Here is a 15035-nt window from a genome sequence, read left to right on the forward strand (position 1 = left end):
AATTTCTATTAGATTTTTTTTCCTTCTACCCTCTTCCAGCATCTACCCAAAACTAATCCCCCTACCCCCAACCTGGCATAGCCCTTGTTAACAACGCCCTGTAGAGCATTCCATGCTTTTTCCCCAAGGTCATGTAATCATGAGCAAACTGAAGTTTGCACACAAATATATACATTTACATATATACACACATACATACATACACTCATATACTAATTTATAGCTGGAAACCATAATATACACAATTCTCAGCATCTTGTCTTTATCACTCAACATTGTGAAGAAATCCTTCTAATTCATGGGGAGTAGTTCTAATTCCTTCTTCTTAGTAGCTGCATAGTATTTTATGACGCAGATAAATGCACAATTTATTCAACCATTTCCTTATGGATGCATATTCACTTTGTTTTTAGTTTTTTGCTACTATAATTCTGCAATAAACAAGTTACATATAGCTTTCTGTACTGGTTCTTTTATTTCTACTGGCTACATTCCCAGCAGTGCAATCATTGGGTATGTGGATTCTTTATTTTAATAGATGCTGTTAGATTATTTTTTTCCAAAAGGCAATAACAATTCACACTTTTCACAAGCAATGCATGAGACTGCAATAGATAATATTATTCTTTTTAATTTTTTAAAATTTATTTATTTATTTATTTTATTTATTTATATTTTGGCTGCGTCGGGTCTTTGTTGCTGTGCACGGGCTTTCTCTAGTTGCGGTGAGCGGGGGCTACTCTTCATTGTGGTGCGCGGGCCTCTCATTGCGGTGGCTTCTCTTGTTGCAGAGCACAGGCTCTAGGTGCGTGGGCCTCAGTAGTTGTGGCTCGTGGGCTCTAGAGCACAGGCTCAGTAGTTGTGGCGCACGGGCTTAGTTGTTCCGTGGCATGTGGGATCTTCCCGGACCAGGGCTCGAACCCATATCCCTTGCATTGGCAGGCAGATTCTTAACCACTGTGCCACCAGGGAAGTCCTATTCTTTTTAATTTTTGCCAGTCGGATGGGTGTAATGTCTCATTATTTTTTATTATTTATTTATTTTTTTTTTGCGGCACGCGGGCCTCTCACTGTTGTGGCCTCTTCCGTTGCGGAGCACAGGCTCTGGACGCGCAGGCCCAGCGGCCATGGCTCACGGGCCCAGCCGCTCCGCGGCATGTGGGATCTCCCCTGACCGGGACACGAACCCATGTCCCCTGCATCGGCAGGCGGACTCTCAACCACTGCGCCACCAGGGGAGCCCTATGTCTCATTATTTTAATTTGCAGTTTCCTGACTGCTGGTGAGTTTGCGTACCTTTTAATATGCTTATTAGCCATTTGGATTTGGTATTCTGTAAATTGCCTGTTTATACACTTGCCCTTTTTAAAAAATGGAAGTGTTTATCTTTTTCTTACCACTTCGTAAGAATTTGTTGCATGTAAGAATTATTAACCCTTTATCTGTTATCTGCGTTACACATACTTTTCTAAATGCATATTTGACTCGACTTTGTTTATGGTATCTTTTGCCATATAAAAGATTTCCATTTTTAGATAATGAAATATGTCTATCTTTTATACTTCCAGATTTCTGGTTTTAGTTAAAGAGGTGTTCTCTGTCCCCTAGATTTCCACGTAGTCGCCTAAATGTTCTTCTAAGATTTACTGTTTACATTTAAGTTTTTAATCCACTTGGAATTTATTTTTGTATTGTTGTGAAACTGGGATACAAGTTCATTTTGTTCTAGATGAATAGCCAGTTATGCCAGCACTATTTATTAAATAAACCATTCTTTCCCACAGAATTGAAATACTACCTTTGTCACATATTAAATTATGATATATACTGAGATCTATATTTGGATCCATTCTTCTGTTCCACTGATTTGTCTACTCTTATGCCAATACCATTCTGGTTGTATTACAGTGATTTTTATTACAATGGCTTTCAGTTGAAGGCAAGTCTCTCATTATTTATCTTCTTTATAGTTTTCTTTGCTTTTCAGGCTTTTATATTTCCATATGTATTCCATATAGATTTTAAAACAATTTTATCAACTCCTTCCACTCCCCCCAAAAAACTTGTTAGGATAATAAATGGAATGTGTTATATTTATTTAGGGAGACCATTGTTATTTTTTGTCTATAAGAATTTCAGTATTTATCTCTTTAAAAGAGAAATATTATCACATCTTAAAAATGAACAATTTCTGGATAATTAAATGTCTAGTCACTGTTTAAATTTCTCCAATTATCGCATGATTATTTAGTCTATTTGTTAGACTCAGAATCAAAATAAGGCCATAAATTGCAGTTGGTTGTGACAGGTCTTTAAATCTTTTTTGAATCTATAGACTCCTCCCCTGTCACACTTTTTTCTTGCAATTACTGAAGAGAATGGGCTGTTTTTTCCAGTAGCATTTCCTAGCCTGCATTTTGATAACTGCACCTCTGTGGTGTCATTTAATGTATTCCTCTGTCCCTTTAGTTTCTGCCTATTAGTGGTTAGATCTAGAAGTTTGATCAGACTCAGGTTCAATTTTCTGGCAAATACTCTTCCCAGAGGACGGCACAGGATGTCTGATTCTCTTTGTTATTCAGCACTCCTCTATCCATGGATTTGTTAGAACTTGCACAGTGGTGACGTTATGACTCCATCACTCCTTCTGTATTGTTAACGGAAGCAGCTTTAGATGTTTCTTCTACAAAAGTACTACAACTACTTGGGTACCTGGAGGTACATGTTATGCAAAAAAACAAGATAAGAGATTGATTTCAGATGAGCTGACTTCCTAGAATCTTCTGAAAGTGACCATTAACTTTTGTTTTGTTTTGTTTGTTTGCTTTGTTATGAACTAGTGGGCATAATCATATTGGATATATTTTAATCTATTAAAGTTATTATTCATGTTTCAGTGGCCTGTGGGAGCCTCTTCAGGTTGGCTTGTGAGGCCTTTGGACACAGCCCTGGGAACCTTTAAGGTCACACCAGAGAGCAGGAAGCTCAGTTACTCAGGGCAGGTGGTGTGTTTCCTGCCCTAGATCTGTCATGGCTGTAATCCAAGGGGCCCTTTGGCCTTCTAGGTGAAACTGAATTTGGGACCACCATCTGGGCACTTGATGTTACTGGCTTAGTCACTGTTTCTGGAATCTTTTTTCAGTGGACAGAGTAGAAAATGGTGTTTGCTGGTAAGAGTACATGTCATGAGTTTATACTAATAGTTTCAACTCAAATTAAAGACTACAGGGTTATTACTTAACTCATTGACCTCCTTCCTACCACACTGAAAAATTTCAGTTGTTGACAATCTCAGCAGAATTACTTGCTTCCTTTAGGGCACTCTACATACAGTCTGAGAATAGTCTGAGAATATAGTCTGAGAATAACGGTCTGAGAATAACGGTCCTAATACTGCCTCCAAAAATGTGGGATTTCTCAGGGCAGCTTAAGATATTTTTTGCAATTCTTTTTTTGTCCGTAGGGCATATCCCACTAGGGATGGGCTATCAAATTACTGTGCTTTAAAAGTCACTTTAAATTGCTTCTCTCTGGGTAGCTGTGCCACCAAAACATGATTCTGGTTGAGTTGGGTTCATTTGTTTTATTTTACTTTCAGTGTTTAGGGATTGCTTTTTAAAAATTTAAGTTTGATGTATAATTGTGTAAAACGTATATGGTTTTAAAGTCAAATCTAAAAGCAGGGAATATTCAGAAAAGCTCAGCTTCTGTCTCTGCTTGTTCACTACTTCCCCACAGGAAGTCATTGAAAACTGGTTTTATAGTTAATTAACTTTACAGTTTTTAATTTCAGTAGTTATAGATTTATGCACATGTATACATACACAGTATCTATATATGTGTATATGTATCTCCCCTTTCTTAAATATATATACCATATATACTTCTCTCCATCTTGTTTTCTCATAATAAACTGTCTCAGAGATCACTCTTACCTCCTTAACCTTTAGAATTTTAAGGTTTTAATCCAATAGAATTCCCACCCCCTTCCAGCTTATCAACCTTGAAATGGCCAGCCTGTCCTCCACTGGTTCTTCAAATGCCCAATCCAATTGTATTATGCATCCTCCCCTTCCAGGCCATCGAAAGCATCAGCAGCTGAGAAGCAGTATTTTATGATATTAACTTTCCCCATCCAAGGGCAAGATATATGCAAATGTAAGGATATCAGTTATATCTCATATTATTATATAAATTTAATTCATCCCAATCCAAAACCCAACAGGACTTTCTAAGGGAATTTAATAAGCTGGCTATACAATTCATATGAAAGAGAAAGGGACCCAAATGGCCAAGAAAGTTTTGAAGTAAAAAGAAAAATGAGGGAAGACCTTCCCTACTAGATACTGGAGCATTGAGTCTATAGTATAGACTGAGTTTACCTGACCATGATGAAATAACAGGGTCCAGATTTAGCCTCCTTCCTATACAATGAAATTACTAGAAAAAAATATGTAAAACAATAGTTTTCAGGCATTGGACAACAGGCAGCACGGAGAAGGAAAACAAACAAGGTGAACCCTAAGACTGTCCAAGCATACCCCCTGGAGAGAATTTCTCAGCTGCAGCACAGGAAGGAGCACCTAAACAGCTAAACAGAGTGGTCTCTGACCCCTGAGGAGGTCAAGGGAGCTGGAATTTGTGGGTCAGGCCAGAAGATAGTAAACAGCCACATGAAGAGAGCTCAGAGATCCACAGAGAGTTCCCCTTGAGAGTTCAGCTCAGTACTCATCAGTACCTAGGTGTCTTAGTCAGCTCAGCCACTGCAACAAAATGCCATAGACCAGGTGGCTTAAACAACAGACATTTATTTCCATAGCCATTATTTTGTAATAACTTTAAGTGGAGTATAATCTAAAAAAAAATTGATATGTTTTACACCTGAAACTAATATTGTAAATTAACTGTATTTCCATTAAAAATTTTAAAAAACACATTTATTCCTCACAATTCCGGAGGCTGGAAGTTTGGGATCAGGGTGTCTGGTTGGGTCTTGGTGAGAGCTCTCTTCCTGTTTATACCCTCACGTGGCCTTCCTTGGTGTCTCAGAGAGACTGAGATGCCTGGTCTCCTCCTCTTTTTATAAGGGCATTAATCCCATCATAAGGGCCCCACCCTTATGATCTCATCTAAACCTAATTACCTCCTGAAGACCCCACCTCTAAACACCATCACATTGGGGGTTAGGGTTTCAACATGTGAATTTGGGGGGGACACAAGCATTCAGTCCATAGCAATGTGTGTGAGAACTCTACATGAGGTTAGGGGAAGACCACCAGAAAAGATCAGGCAGAACAATCCCCAGAACTAGCCCTAGACTAAAGGCTGCTCTGAACCCAACTAACGAAGTATAAAGACAAGTTTTGAAAGGACTGAATTCCTTCCAAGTAACTTAACTGTGTCCTAAAACAGAGCCCAAAACCATTCAAAGGAACAAAAGATATCCAGTATTGAACAAGACAAAATTCAAACTATTTGCATCCAATAAAAATTTACTAGGCATGCAGAGAAGCAGAATAATATAACTCATAAAGATGAGAAAAATCAATCAATAAAACAGATCCAGAAATAACACAGATGATAAAATTAGTAGACTATGGCATTAAAGGAGTAATAACAAATATGTTCAAGAAGGTGGAGGAAAACATGAGCATGTTAAGGAGAGATGTGGAAGATACAGAAAAGACCCACATCAGACTCCCTCCTGGTGATTGGGCTTTGGAGACTGGGCCATTCAGTAAATCGGCCTTCGGTGAGTTGGCTTTTAGAAAACTGGCTTTTGGAGAACTGACCAAGAACCATCTTAAACATGAGATTGATAGTGGGGCTAATATTTCTTTCCTCTTTGAACAGAAGTAGCACCCCTGGGGAACTTCAGGCCTCCCTCCTCTTGTTGGGAGAACAGGTTGGTGGGGAGGGGGTGTGTGAGAGCAGTGTGGGTGCTTTATCTCTGCAAGCTTCCTCTGAGGAGTGGGAGTGCAGAAAGACAATGGACTCCCTTTGTGGGCATGCAGATCCAAGAGAACAAGAACCAAAAGGCTGGTTGCACAGTGACACTTATTTCACCCAACTGAGAAACATGGACCAATGGAGGTCAGGCTCTACTGAGTTGGTGAAAATGGTGAAATCTTCCTTGCTGGTACTTTCCCCAAGAGGAAGATGTGCCTTAAAAGAGTGTAAAGCTGGGGTTGGAAAGAGAAGCTGTCCCCATGCTCCTAGTAAGTTCCAGGCATTGTGCTGAGGATCCAAGCTTGGCTATGACGTGGCCACTGTTCTCAAGTCTCTCACAGTCTGGTAGGCTTGCCTTCCTCACTTTCTGTTCCTTTTTGTTTTCTTTACAGGCTCCCATTTTTCTTACTTGCCTCTTAAATAATTCAGCACCTCTATGGGGCTTGATAACTAGGTGCCCTGAGCTTCCTACTGCTCTATTTATACAGTTATCATGATGAGGGGAGAAACTGGCACACATTACTAGAGCCTAGAGCAAGATCTCCCTTAGACCCAGGGAGCCAGGGCTCCTGCCCTGAGCCCTGGGCTACAGAGGGCGCCCCTGGGGCTCTTCTCAGGCAATACTCACCCACTTGGCCAAGTGTCTACAGGGCCAAGGCAATGTGGCTGTTTGGAGTCTGTGCCCCCTGGGAACCTGGACCAGAGCCATCACAGTTGGGCTGGAGTGTCCACACAGGGAGGAGAGAGAAGGTGTGTATGCCACGGGCGAGGGGCATTCACTGATATCCTTGCCCCAGATCACTTAAATGTTCACAGTAAACTGTCTGGAAATCCAGAGGTGGCCTGACTTCTTGCTGGGGGAAACCAGTATTAATTTTTACCCACCTGAAGCCTTTCTCTGGGGCCCGGAACTCATGACTTTACCTATCATTCGGTGTCATGTCTCTTAGCATCACCAAATTAGAACTCTTGATTCATTCCCTCCAACCCACCCACCACAATCCTCCCCATCTTAATAAACAGTTCCACCATCCATCCAGTTGATCAGACATTCTATATTCTTCTCCTTTCTGTTATCCTGAACTTCCACTGAGACAATCCATTAGCATGTCCTGTTGGCTATGCCTCTAAAATAGATCCCAAATCCAACTACCTCTTACCTGCTTTATTGCCACCATTCCAGGTTTAGTCACCATCATTTCTTACCTGGGCTACTTCAACAACAATTTCCCTGTTCTCACTTTTTGCCTTTCTCCCCCTTAGTTGATTCTCCAACAGCAACTAAATTGACTTATGAAAAAATAAAACGGATGATACTACTCCCTTGTTTAAAATCCTCTAATGGATTTCCACTGAGATTAGAATTAATCCAAACTCCTTTCAATTTCCCATGGGTCCTATACAATGTGGCCCCTGCCTACCTCAATGGCCTCCTCTTAGCCCACTCCCTCTTGGTCACCACCTCCTTCCACTCTGGTCTTTGTCCTAGTTTTTACATGCTCACACTCATTTCCTTCCTTACACATGCTCTTTTTTCTGCCTGGAATATTCTTACCAAGTTCTTAAAAGGCTGGGTTCCTCTTATCTGGGCTCAAATGCCATCTTCTAAGAGAAGCTTTACTTAACCACCTTCTTGATGGAACCCATCATACCTCTAGCATCTCGAGTTACTTCCTATCATACTCTCCTGTGTTATTTTCTTCATAGCACTCATCAAAATTATCTTATTTGTTTTATGCTCATTGTTGGTTACCCTCCACTAGAATACAAGTGCCACAAGGAGAGGAATCTTTTTATGTTTTTGTCACTATAGCCTTAGCCTCTAGAATGGTTCTTGATATATAGGTGGTACTAAATAAATATTTGTTGAATGAATGAATTAATCAATGTACATATGAGGCTCTCAAGCTTTCTGATAATTAATCTAGAATTTGTTTGGAGGTTTTTCATATTGAAAATAAAGAAACCAACCTAGTATCTTAAATTGGGTTTCCTGGGAAGCAGACTCTGACCCTGAGATTAGCATGTAGGAAGTTTACTAGGGATTGCTTCAGGGATCAACACCAGTGGAAAGAAAAGAAAGTAGAATTTGGCAGAGAGAAAAGTTTGGCTGTGTTAGTCCCCTAAAAGGTCTAAGTTGATCCTAATAGGAATTCCGAAGCTAGGGTAGCCCTCCCAATTTGGTCCAGATCATGACAGCTGGGACCAGGATTTATACATCCATGATGTTCAGTCGTTAGACATAGGCTACCCTGGGGAGGAAGTACACTATTGGGATCAACTTTAGACACTACCACTATAGTAGGTCTCAGTGCTGCAATTAATACTCATCATTTCCCTCCTCTACTGGCTATTTTACCCTCACCCTCAGCTAGCACCTCTGGTGCTCCTGGTGGCTTACCTGGTAGTATGACCCAGACCCTCAACTCTTAAGATTCTGAGTCCCTGGTCACAATGCTGTTCTCAGTCTGTAGCTGCTACACTGGTCTATTTATTACCAAAACTGAACAAGAGAGTACCAAGAGATGCTCAAATGGATCACCCAGGTGGAAAACATATTCTTTTTTGCCCCTATTGTCTAACAGCAGTCTTACCTCTTCCTGGTGACTAGGGCCAATTATTCCTGCCAGGATGGTGATTCCTCTTCTTGTCCTCCGACACCTTGGCAGGAGGAGCTTAAAGAGCCCAGCTGGCAGCCATGGTGGAAGTACTGCCTTCTAGCAACCAAGACTCTTGACTGTTCAGAACCTAGAGTTTCAGGAAAGGGAAGCACAATTTCCCCAAATGGATCAGTAGGAGTGAAGGAAAATGGGAGTACCCCCACTTGCACCTCTTGATTCGTAGGCCTATGTATTCTACCTCCTGGGGAAACAGCACCCTATAAGGGTCATTTATTTAGAATGTCCCCTGCATTGCACAGGACGGCATGCCATCTTCATAAGGTATTGGCTCTGAGCTGGCTCTTCTATCAGGCTAGTGGCTTCTGGGTATGGCGGTATGTGATGTGAACAGTGGATCTCACGGTATTATGCCTGTTCCAGCACTTCCTTTAATGTTAAGTGAGTCCCTTTGTGTGACACAGTAGTATGTGGAATCTTATGCTGGAGGATTAAACATTCTATATGTGCTTGGATAATGGTACTGGATGAGGGCTGGCAGGCAGGAAAGGCAAATCCACACCTAGAATATACATCTATCCTTGGGAAAGGGTAGATGGTATCCAAAGTAGTTAACTTGTCATCAGGTGGTTGCTTGGTCTCTTGGAGGGACTGTGCTGTTGGTTTCTGTTGCGAGAAGGTCAGACATTCAGTGGTGAGAGTAGGTCGATCACCCTTAAGAGGGACCTGTGCCATTGCATCCATGTATAGCTTCCATCCCTGCTACCACGGGAACTCCATTCATGTGCCCAAGATGCAAGCACTGGAGTGGCTGATGACAGAGGCCGGCTTGTATCAACTGGATATGTGTTTTTGTAGTACGTCTCCTATGATGGATGTTCTCTGATGGTCATTAACATGTGAAATAAGGATCGTCACACTCTATGCTCACTTCCATATGTTCAACCACATGGCTTTACCCTTGTCTTTGCTGTTCCCCAGTCTTCCAAGCTTTCCGCTTCTAAACCCCTGATCAGAGGGCCAAGCTATCCAGCACTGTCCATGAGTCCCTGTGTATTCTAATTTCAGGCCACTTCTCTTTCCACATAAAGTAGCTGACCAGGTGGGAGGCATTCTCCTCACCGTCATCTTTCAAGACCACGTTGGGTGGGGCAGCAGTGCAGCCATCACCCCTTTCTAGCTTTCACCAACAAACTAAGATGAGCCATTCGTGAATCAAGCTCAGGCTTTTTTTCCTGCATCAACTGATCATCAAAAATTCCCCCATGCAGTAAGAGATGTGAGCTGAGCAGTGGTATACTGGTAAATATTTAACAACTGGCTTTCTGAAAAGGAGAAAAAAATATCTGATTTATAACATTAGCTAATTTTCATAGTGTAAATACTTCCACTATGGTCAATTTCAAACCACCAATATGATGTCGACAAGATGGCAACCCTTCCTGAAAACAACAATGAGCTCTCATGAGCTGGTGCAGACTGGCTCCAGCACACCACTAAGTGCTGCATAACAGCACCTGCATGATGCTATGAGCTACCTGCATGCTATCTTCTCTTGCATCTTGCTTGTGCCCTCAGGTCTTGTTCACATTCAATGCTAGATGTACCTCTTCTACCTGGGTCTGCCCCAGCTAATGCCTTGCAAAGTGTGATAGAAATATCTCACGAGGGGTAGTTCTGGTGTCATGGTCACTTGGTGTTCCATGGTGAGGCATTCATCTCTATCAGGGCCTAGTAGTATTCCAGGAGCTGTGTTTTCAAAGGTGTATAATTCTCTGTTGCAGTTGGCATGGCTTTGATCCAGAATTCTATGGATTTACATTGTGATTCTCCTTTTGGGGCTTGTTATAAAATCTACATGTCATATTTTCCCACCACTGATACCCCTGATAGGCTCTGCTGGGCTGTGTGGTCCAAAAGGCCAATAGCTGCTTGCCCTGCAGCCTAGACCTGTTGCAGAGCCCTTTCCTGCTATGGACCCGACTGAAAAATGGCATCCTACTGTGTCACCAGGTATGTGAGTTGGAGCAGTACTTCTGGAAATATATTGCTTCTAGAACCTGAAGAGGTCTACCTGGCAGGCATTGTGCTGCCTTGCTCATGATGGGAGCTACAAAATGCAGTGATTTCTCTTTTACTTTAGAAGGGATGCCCCAGCATACTCAAGATCACTGGACTCTGAAAAAATACTAATGTGGCAGGCTCCTGGTCTTTTCGAGTTCATCTCCCTTGAGGATGCATGTAAATTACCAAGGCCTCCAATATCCTAGCAATCGCTTGTTTTTTGATCCAACTAGCATGATGTCATCAATTTACTGGATCAGTGTGATACTCTGCAGGATGTCCAGCTGGTCCATGTCTCCTCAGACTATGTTATGACAGAGGACAAAGAGTTAACATAGCTTAAGGGCGAGGCCATAAATGGATATTGTCACACATTCCAAAGGAATGTCAGTTATTTCTGATTCTTTTTTTGATAGGGGATAGAAAAAGAGTCGATTTGCCAGATCACTGGCCACATATCATATACCTGAGTCCCTACTAATCTGCTCTAGCAAAGATAGCATACTTGGCACAGCAGCTGCAATTGGGGATACTATTTGGTTAGATGTGTGATAGTCCATCGCCATTCTCCAGGATTTGTCTGGATTTTGTAGAGGCCAGACTGGTAAATTAAAAAGAGGTATGATGGGAACCACCACCCATCCATCTCTTAGGTCTTTAAGGGAGGCAACCATATTTACCTTTTTTCTCTCAGTTTTTTTAAAATGTGGGTTGTAAAATACATACAGTTGGCCCCCCATATCCATAGGTTCTGCATCCACAAATTCAACCAATGGTGGATGGAAAATATTTGAAAAAAATTTCAAAAAGCAAAACTTGAATTTGCCACATTCTGGCAACTATTTGCATAGCATTTACATTGTATTTACAACAATTTACATAGCATTTACACTGTATTAGGTATTATAAGTAATCTAGAGATGATTTAAAATATACAGGAGGGGGCTTCCCTGGTGGCACAGTGGTTAGGAATCCACCTGCCAATGCAGGGGACACGGGTTCAAGCCCTGGTCCGGGAAGATCCCACATGCCAAGGAGCAACTAAGCCCGTGAGCCACAACTACTGAGCCTGCGCTCTAGAGCCCGCGAGACACAACTACTGAGCCCGCGTATCCCAACTAGTGACAACCCGTGCGCCTAGAGCCTGTGCTCCACAACAGGAGAAGCCACCGCAATGAGAAGCCCATGCACCACAACGAAGAGTAGCCCCCGCTCGCCGCAACTAGAGAAAGCCCACGCGCAGCGACCAGAGACCCAACACAGACAAAAACAAAATAAATAAATACATTTTTAAAAATTAGCATTGGTTTAAACTAATTAATTAAATAAAATATTCCGGAGGATGTGCGTAGGTTATATGCAAATATTACACCATTTTATATAAGGGATTTGAGCATCTGTGGATTTTGGTAGCCACAGAGATCCTGGAACTACTCCCCCTCGAATACCAAGGGATGACTGTGTAACACGGAATTCACTGTTTCAGCCATTCATGAGTGTCCAGTTCGGAGGCATTTAGTACATTCAAATTGCTGTGCAACCTCCACCGCCATTAATCGCCACATCTCATTTCACTCAGCATAATGTCTTCAAGATTCATCTATACTGTAGATGGTCTGATTTTCATGCCTTATTAAGGTTAAATAAAATTCCATTGTATGTATAAACCAAATTTTCTCTGTCCATTCATCTATCAATGAACATTTGGGTTATTTCCACCTTGTAGCTATTGTGAAATAATGCTGCTATGAACATGGATGTACAAATGTCTGTTCAAGTCCCTGCTTTCAGTTGTTTTGAGTATATACCCAGAAGAGGAACTGCTGAATCATATGGTAATTCTATGTTTAATTTTTGGAGTACTTGTCATACTGTTTCCCATGGTGGCTGCACCATTTTACATTCCCAACAGCAATGCACAAGTGTTCCAATTTCTTGCCAACACTTGTTATATTCTTTTTTTTTTTTAAAGAGCCACCTGGACACCATGTGCTTCTTTCTTTTTTTAAGAAAATATTTATTTGGTTGCACCAGGTCTTAGTTGCAGCAGGGGGGCTCCTTAGATGCAGTATGTGGGCTCCTTAGTTGTGGCAAGTGGGCTCTTTAGTTGTGGCATGTGAACTCCTAGTCGTGGCATGCATGTGGGATCTTCCCTGACCAGGGATTGAACCCAGGCCCCCTGCATTGGGAGCACCGAGTCTTATCCACTGGACCACCAGGGAAGTCCCACACTTGTTATATTCTGTTTTTTTGTTTTTATAATCGGCATCCTGACAGGTGTAGAAGTGATTTCTTATTGTGATTTTGATTTGTATTTCCCTAATGATTAGTGATGTTGAGCATCTTTTTATGTGTTTATTGGGCATCTGTATATCTTTTTTTTGAGAAATGTCTATTCAAGTTCTTTACCCATTTTTTTAAGTGGGTTGTTTGTTTCTTGTTGTTTCCTGAGTTGATTTTGTAACTGTTTTCTATTCATTGCAATTGTTTTTTGTTTCTTTTTTCACCTCCTCTTTTTCTGCCTTCTCAGGTTTTAATTGAACATTTTATATGATTTCATCTTATCTCCTCTCTTAGCATATCAATCATACTTCCAAAAAAACTTAGTGGTAGCCTTAGACTTTTCAATATACATTTAAACTTATCTAAGTCCATCTTCAAATCACATTACACTGCTTCATGCATACTAAGTTATTGCAGGTAACTCAGAATATCCCAATTCCTCCCTCACATCCCTTATAACACTGCTGTCATTCATTTAACTTATCCATTTGCTATAACAAAATATAAATAAAATAAAATAAAATAAAAGATTTTATTTTACTTTTATTCCTTCTCTAATACTCTTCCATTCTTTATGTAGATCTGAGTTTCTGACCTATATCATTTCCTTTTCCCTGAAGAACTTCTGTTAATAATTTTTGCAAGGCATTCTTCATTTGTTACAATGTTTTTTACTTTTAGCATTTCCTTCTCATTCTTTTGTTAGAGTTTCCACTTCTCTACTTGTATTACCCTGCTTATGTTAATCTGCTTGTGCATGTTATCCATTTTTTCCATTAGAGCCCTTAGCATACTAATCAGAGTTATTTTAAATTCCCTGTCTGATAATTCCAAAATCTGTGTCATATCTGATTCTGGTTCCAGTACTTGCTTTGTCTCTTCAGACTATGTTTTCTCTTGTTTTTTAAGCAAGCCTTGTAATTTTTTTCTTGAAAGCCAGCATGATGTATTGGGTAACAGGGACTGAAGTAAACAGTAGGTCTTTAGTGTGAGGTTTTATGTTAGTCTGGCAGAAGTTGGGCTGTGTTTAATGTTTACTGTACCTGTAGGTGCTAGAGGTTTCAAATTCCTCTGTTGTCCTTATTTAGTCTTCCAGGTTGACTGTGGTTTCCCTATGGAATCATCCTCAGTTTGAGTCCTCATCCTGCAGCTCTTTCAGTGCTAATCGTGTTATACTGTTACACTGCAACCCTGCTGGGGTGGTGGTAAGGAGTGGGCAGGCGATGTGTTCTCTAATCTTATCACTGAATCTATCTTCTAATGGGCCTGTGTTCCTGAGCTGTGACCTTCACAAGCCTTAGCTTTTTTTTTTACACCCTTAGATAAAACAGGAAGGCTAGAAGGGGTTGGAGTGGGAGAAATGCCCTCCACCCAGGTGGGAAGCCTCTGGTAAGAGCCTTTTTCTCTCCTGGAAAGTAAGCTCTTGCTATGGAGAATGTTCTGGGCGTATTTCACAATGGTTGCTCTTCCCCATCTCTTCCGGCGCCACAAGAGTATCTTTCTTGGCTCTTTATTGTGAAAACTTGGTGGGATCCCTGGAGGTAAAACCCACTGGAGTGGGAAAGCCCACCTAAGACTGAGGCCCACAAGAGTTTTTCACTGTCTAGATAGTCCCCACTCAGCCATTAGCAATTTGTCAAAATGACCATTGAGGTGAGCGTTCCAACCAGGTATGGCTCCAGTGGCTTCTGCTCCAGGTAATCACATCTTTGCTATGACTCTTTGAACTTGCCTGTCTCTCCAGAGTTCAGGGTGGCAGTTTACCCTGCAACCTCAGTTTTCTAATGGTTTCAAGAAAAGCCATTGGCTTTCAGTTTGTTCAGCTTTTTCTTCTAAGAACGGGAGTGATAACTTCTAAGCTCTTTACATGCTGGTGGTGTAAGTGGAAATTCCTCCCCAGGTTGTTCTTTATTTAGTATCTTGGCTGAGATGGGGGGGATGGTTTCATAAGCCTCTACTCGGCATTTGCCACTATGATAGCTCTTATTCCTTACAGGCCAAAAATTCAATATGGGGGGTTGTGCAAACTACCAAGGATGTCTATTCTTAAGTGTATTGATACATTTATGGACTGGGGACATGACAAGTGGGTGTGTTTGAGGATCCAGGAAAACTGTTACA

At 41.3% G+C, this 15035-nt stretch overlaps 1 long non-coding RNA gene across 2 annotated transcripts in view; it reads right to left on the bottom strand.

Annotated features, from left to right (window-relative positions):
• The window catches only part of LOC117200063 (uncharacterized), a 55569-nt gene that overhangs the window by 33701 nt on the left and 6833 nt on the right, over positions 1-15035 (bottom strand). For both annotated transcript variants that reach the window (XR_004481492.2, XR_004481491.2), the window contains exon 2: positions 8544-8697. This is a non-coding gene — a long non-coding RNA (uncharacterized LOC117200063). The remainder of the gene's footprint in view (positions 1-8543; positions 8698-15035) is intronic.

The sequence above is a fragment of the Orcinus orca genome, chromosome 4, assembly GCF_937001465.1.
Source record: "Orcinus orca chromosome 4, mOrcOrc1.1, whole genome shotgun sequence".
Taxonomy (NCBI): Eukaryota; Metazoa; Chordata; class Mammalia; order Artiodactyla; family Delphinidae; genus Orcinus; species Orcinus orca.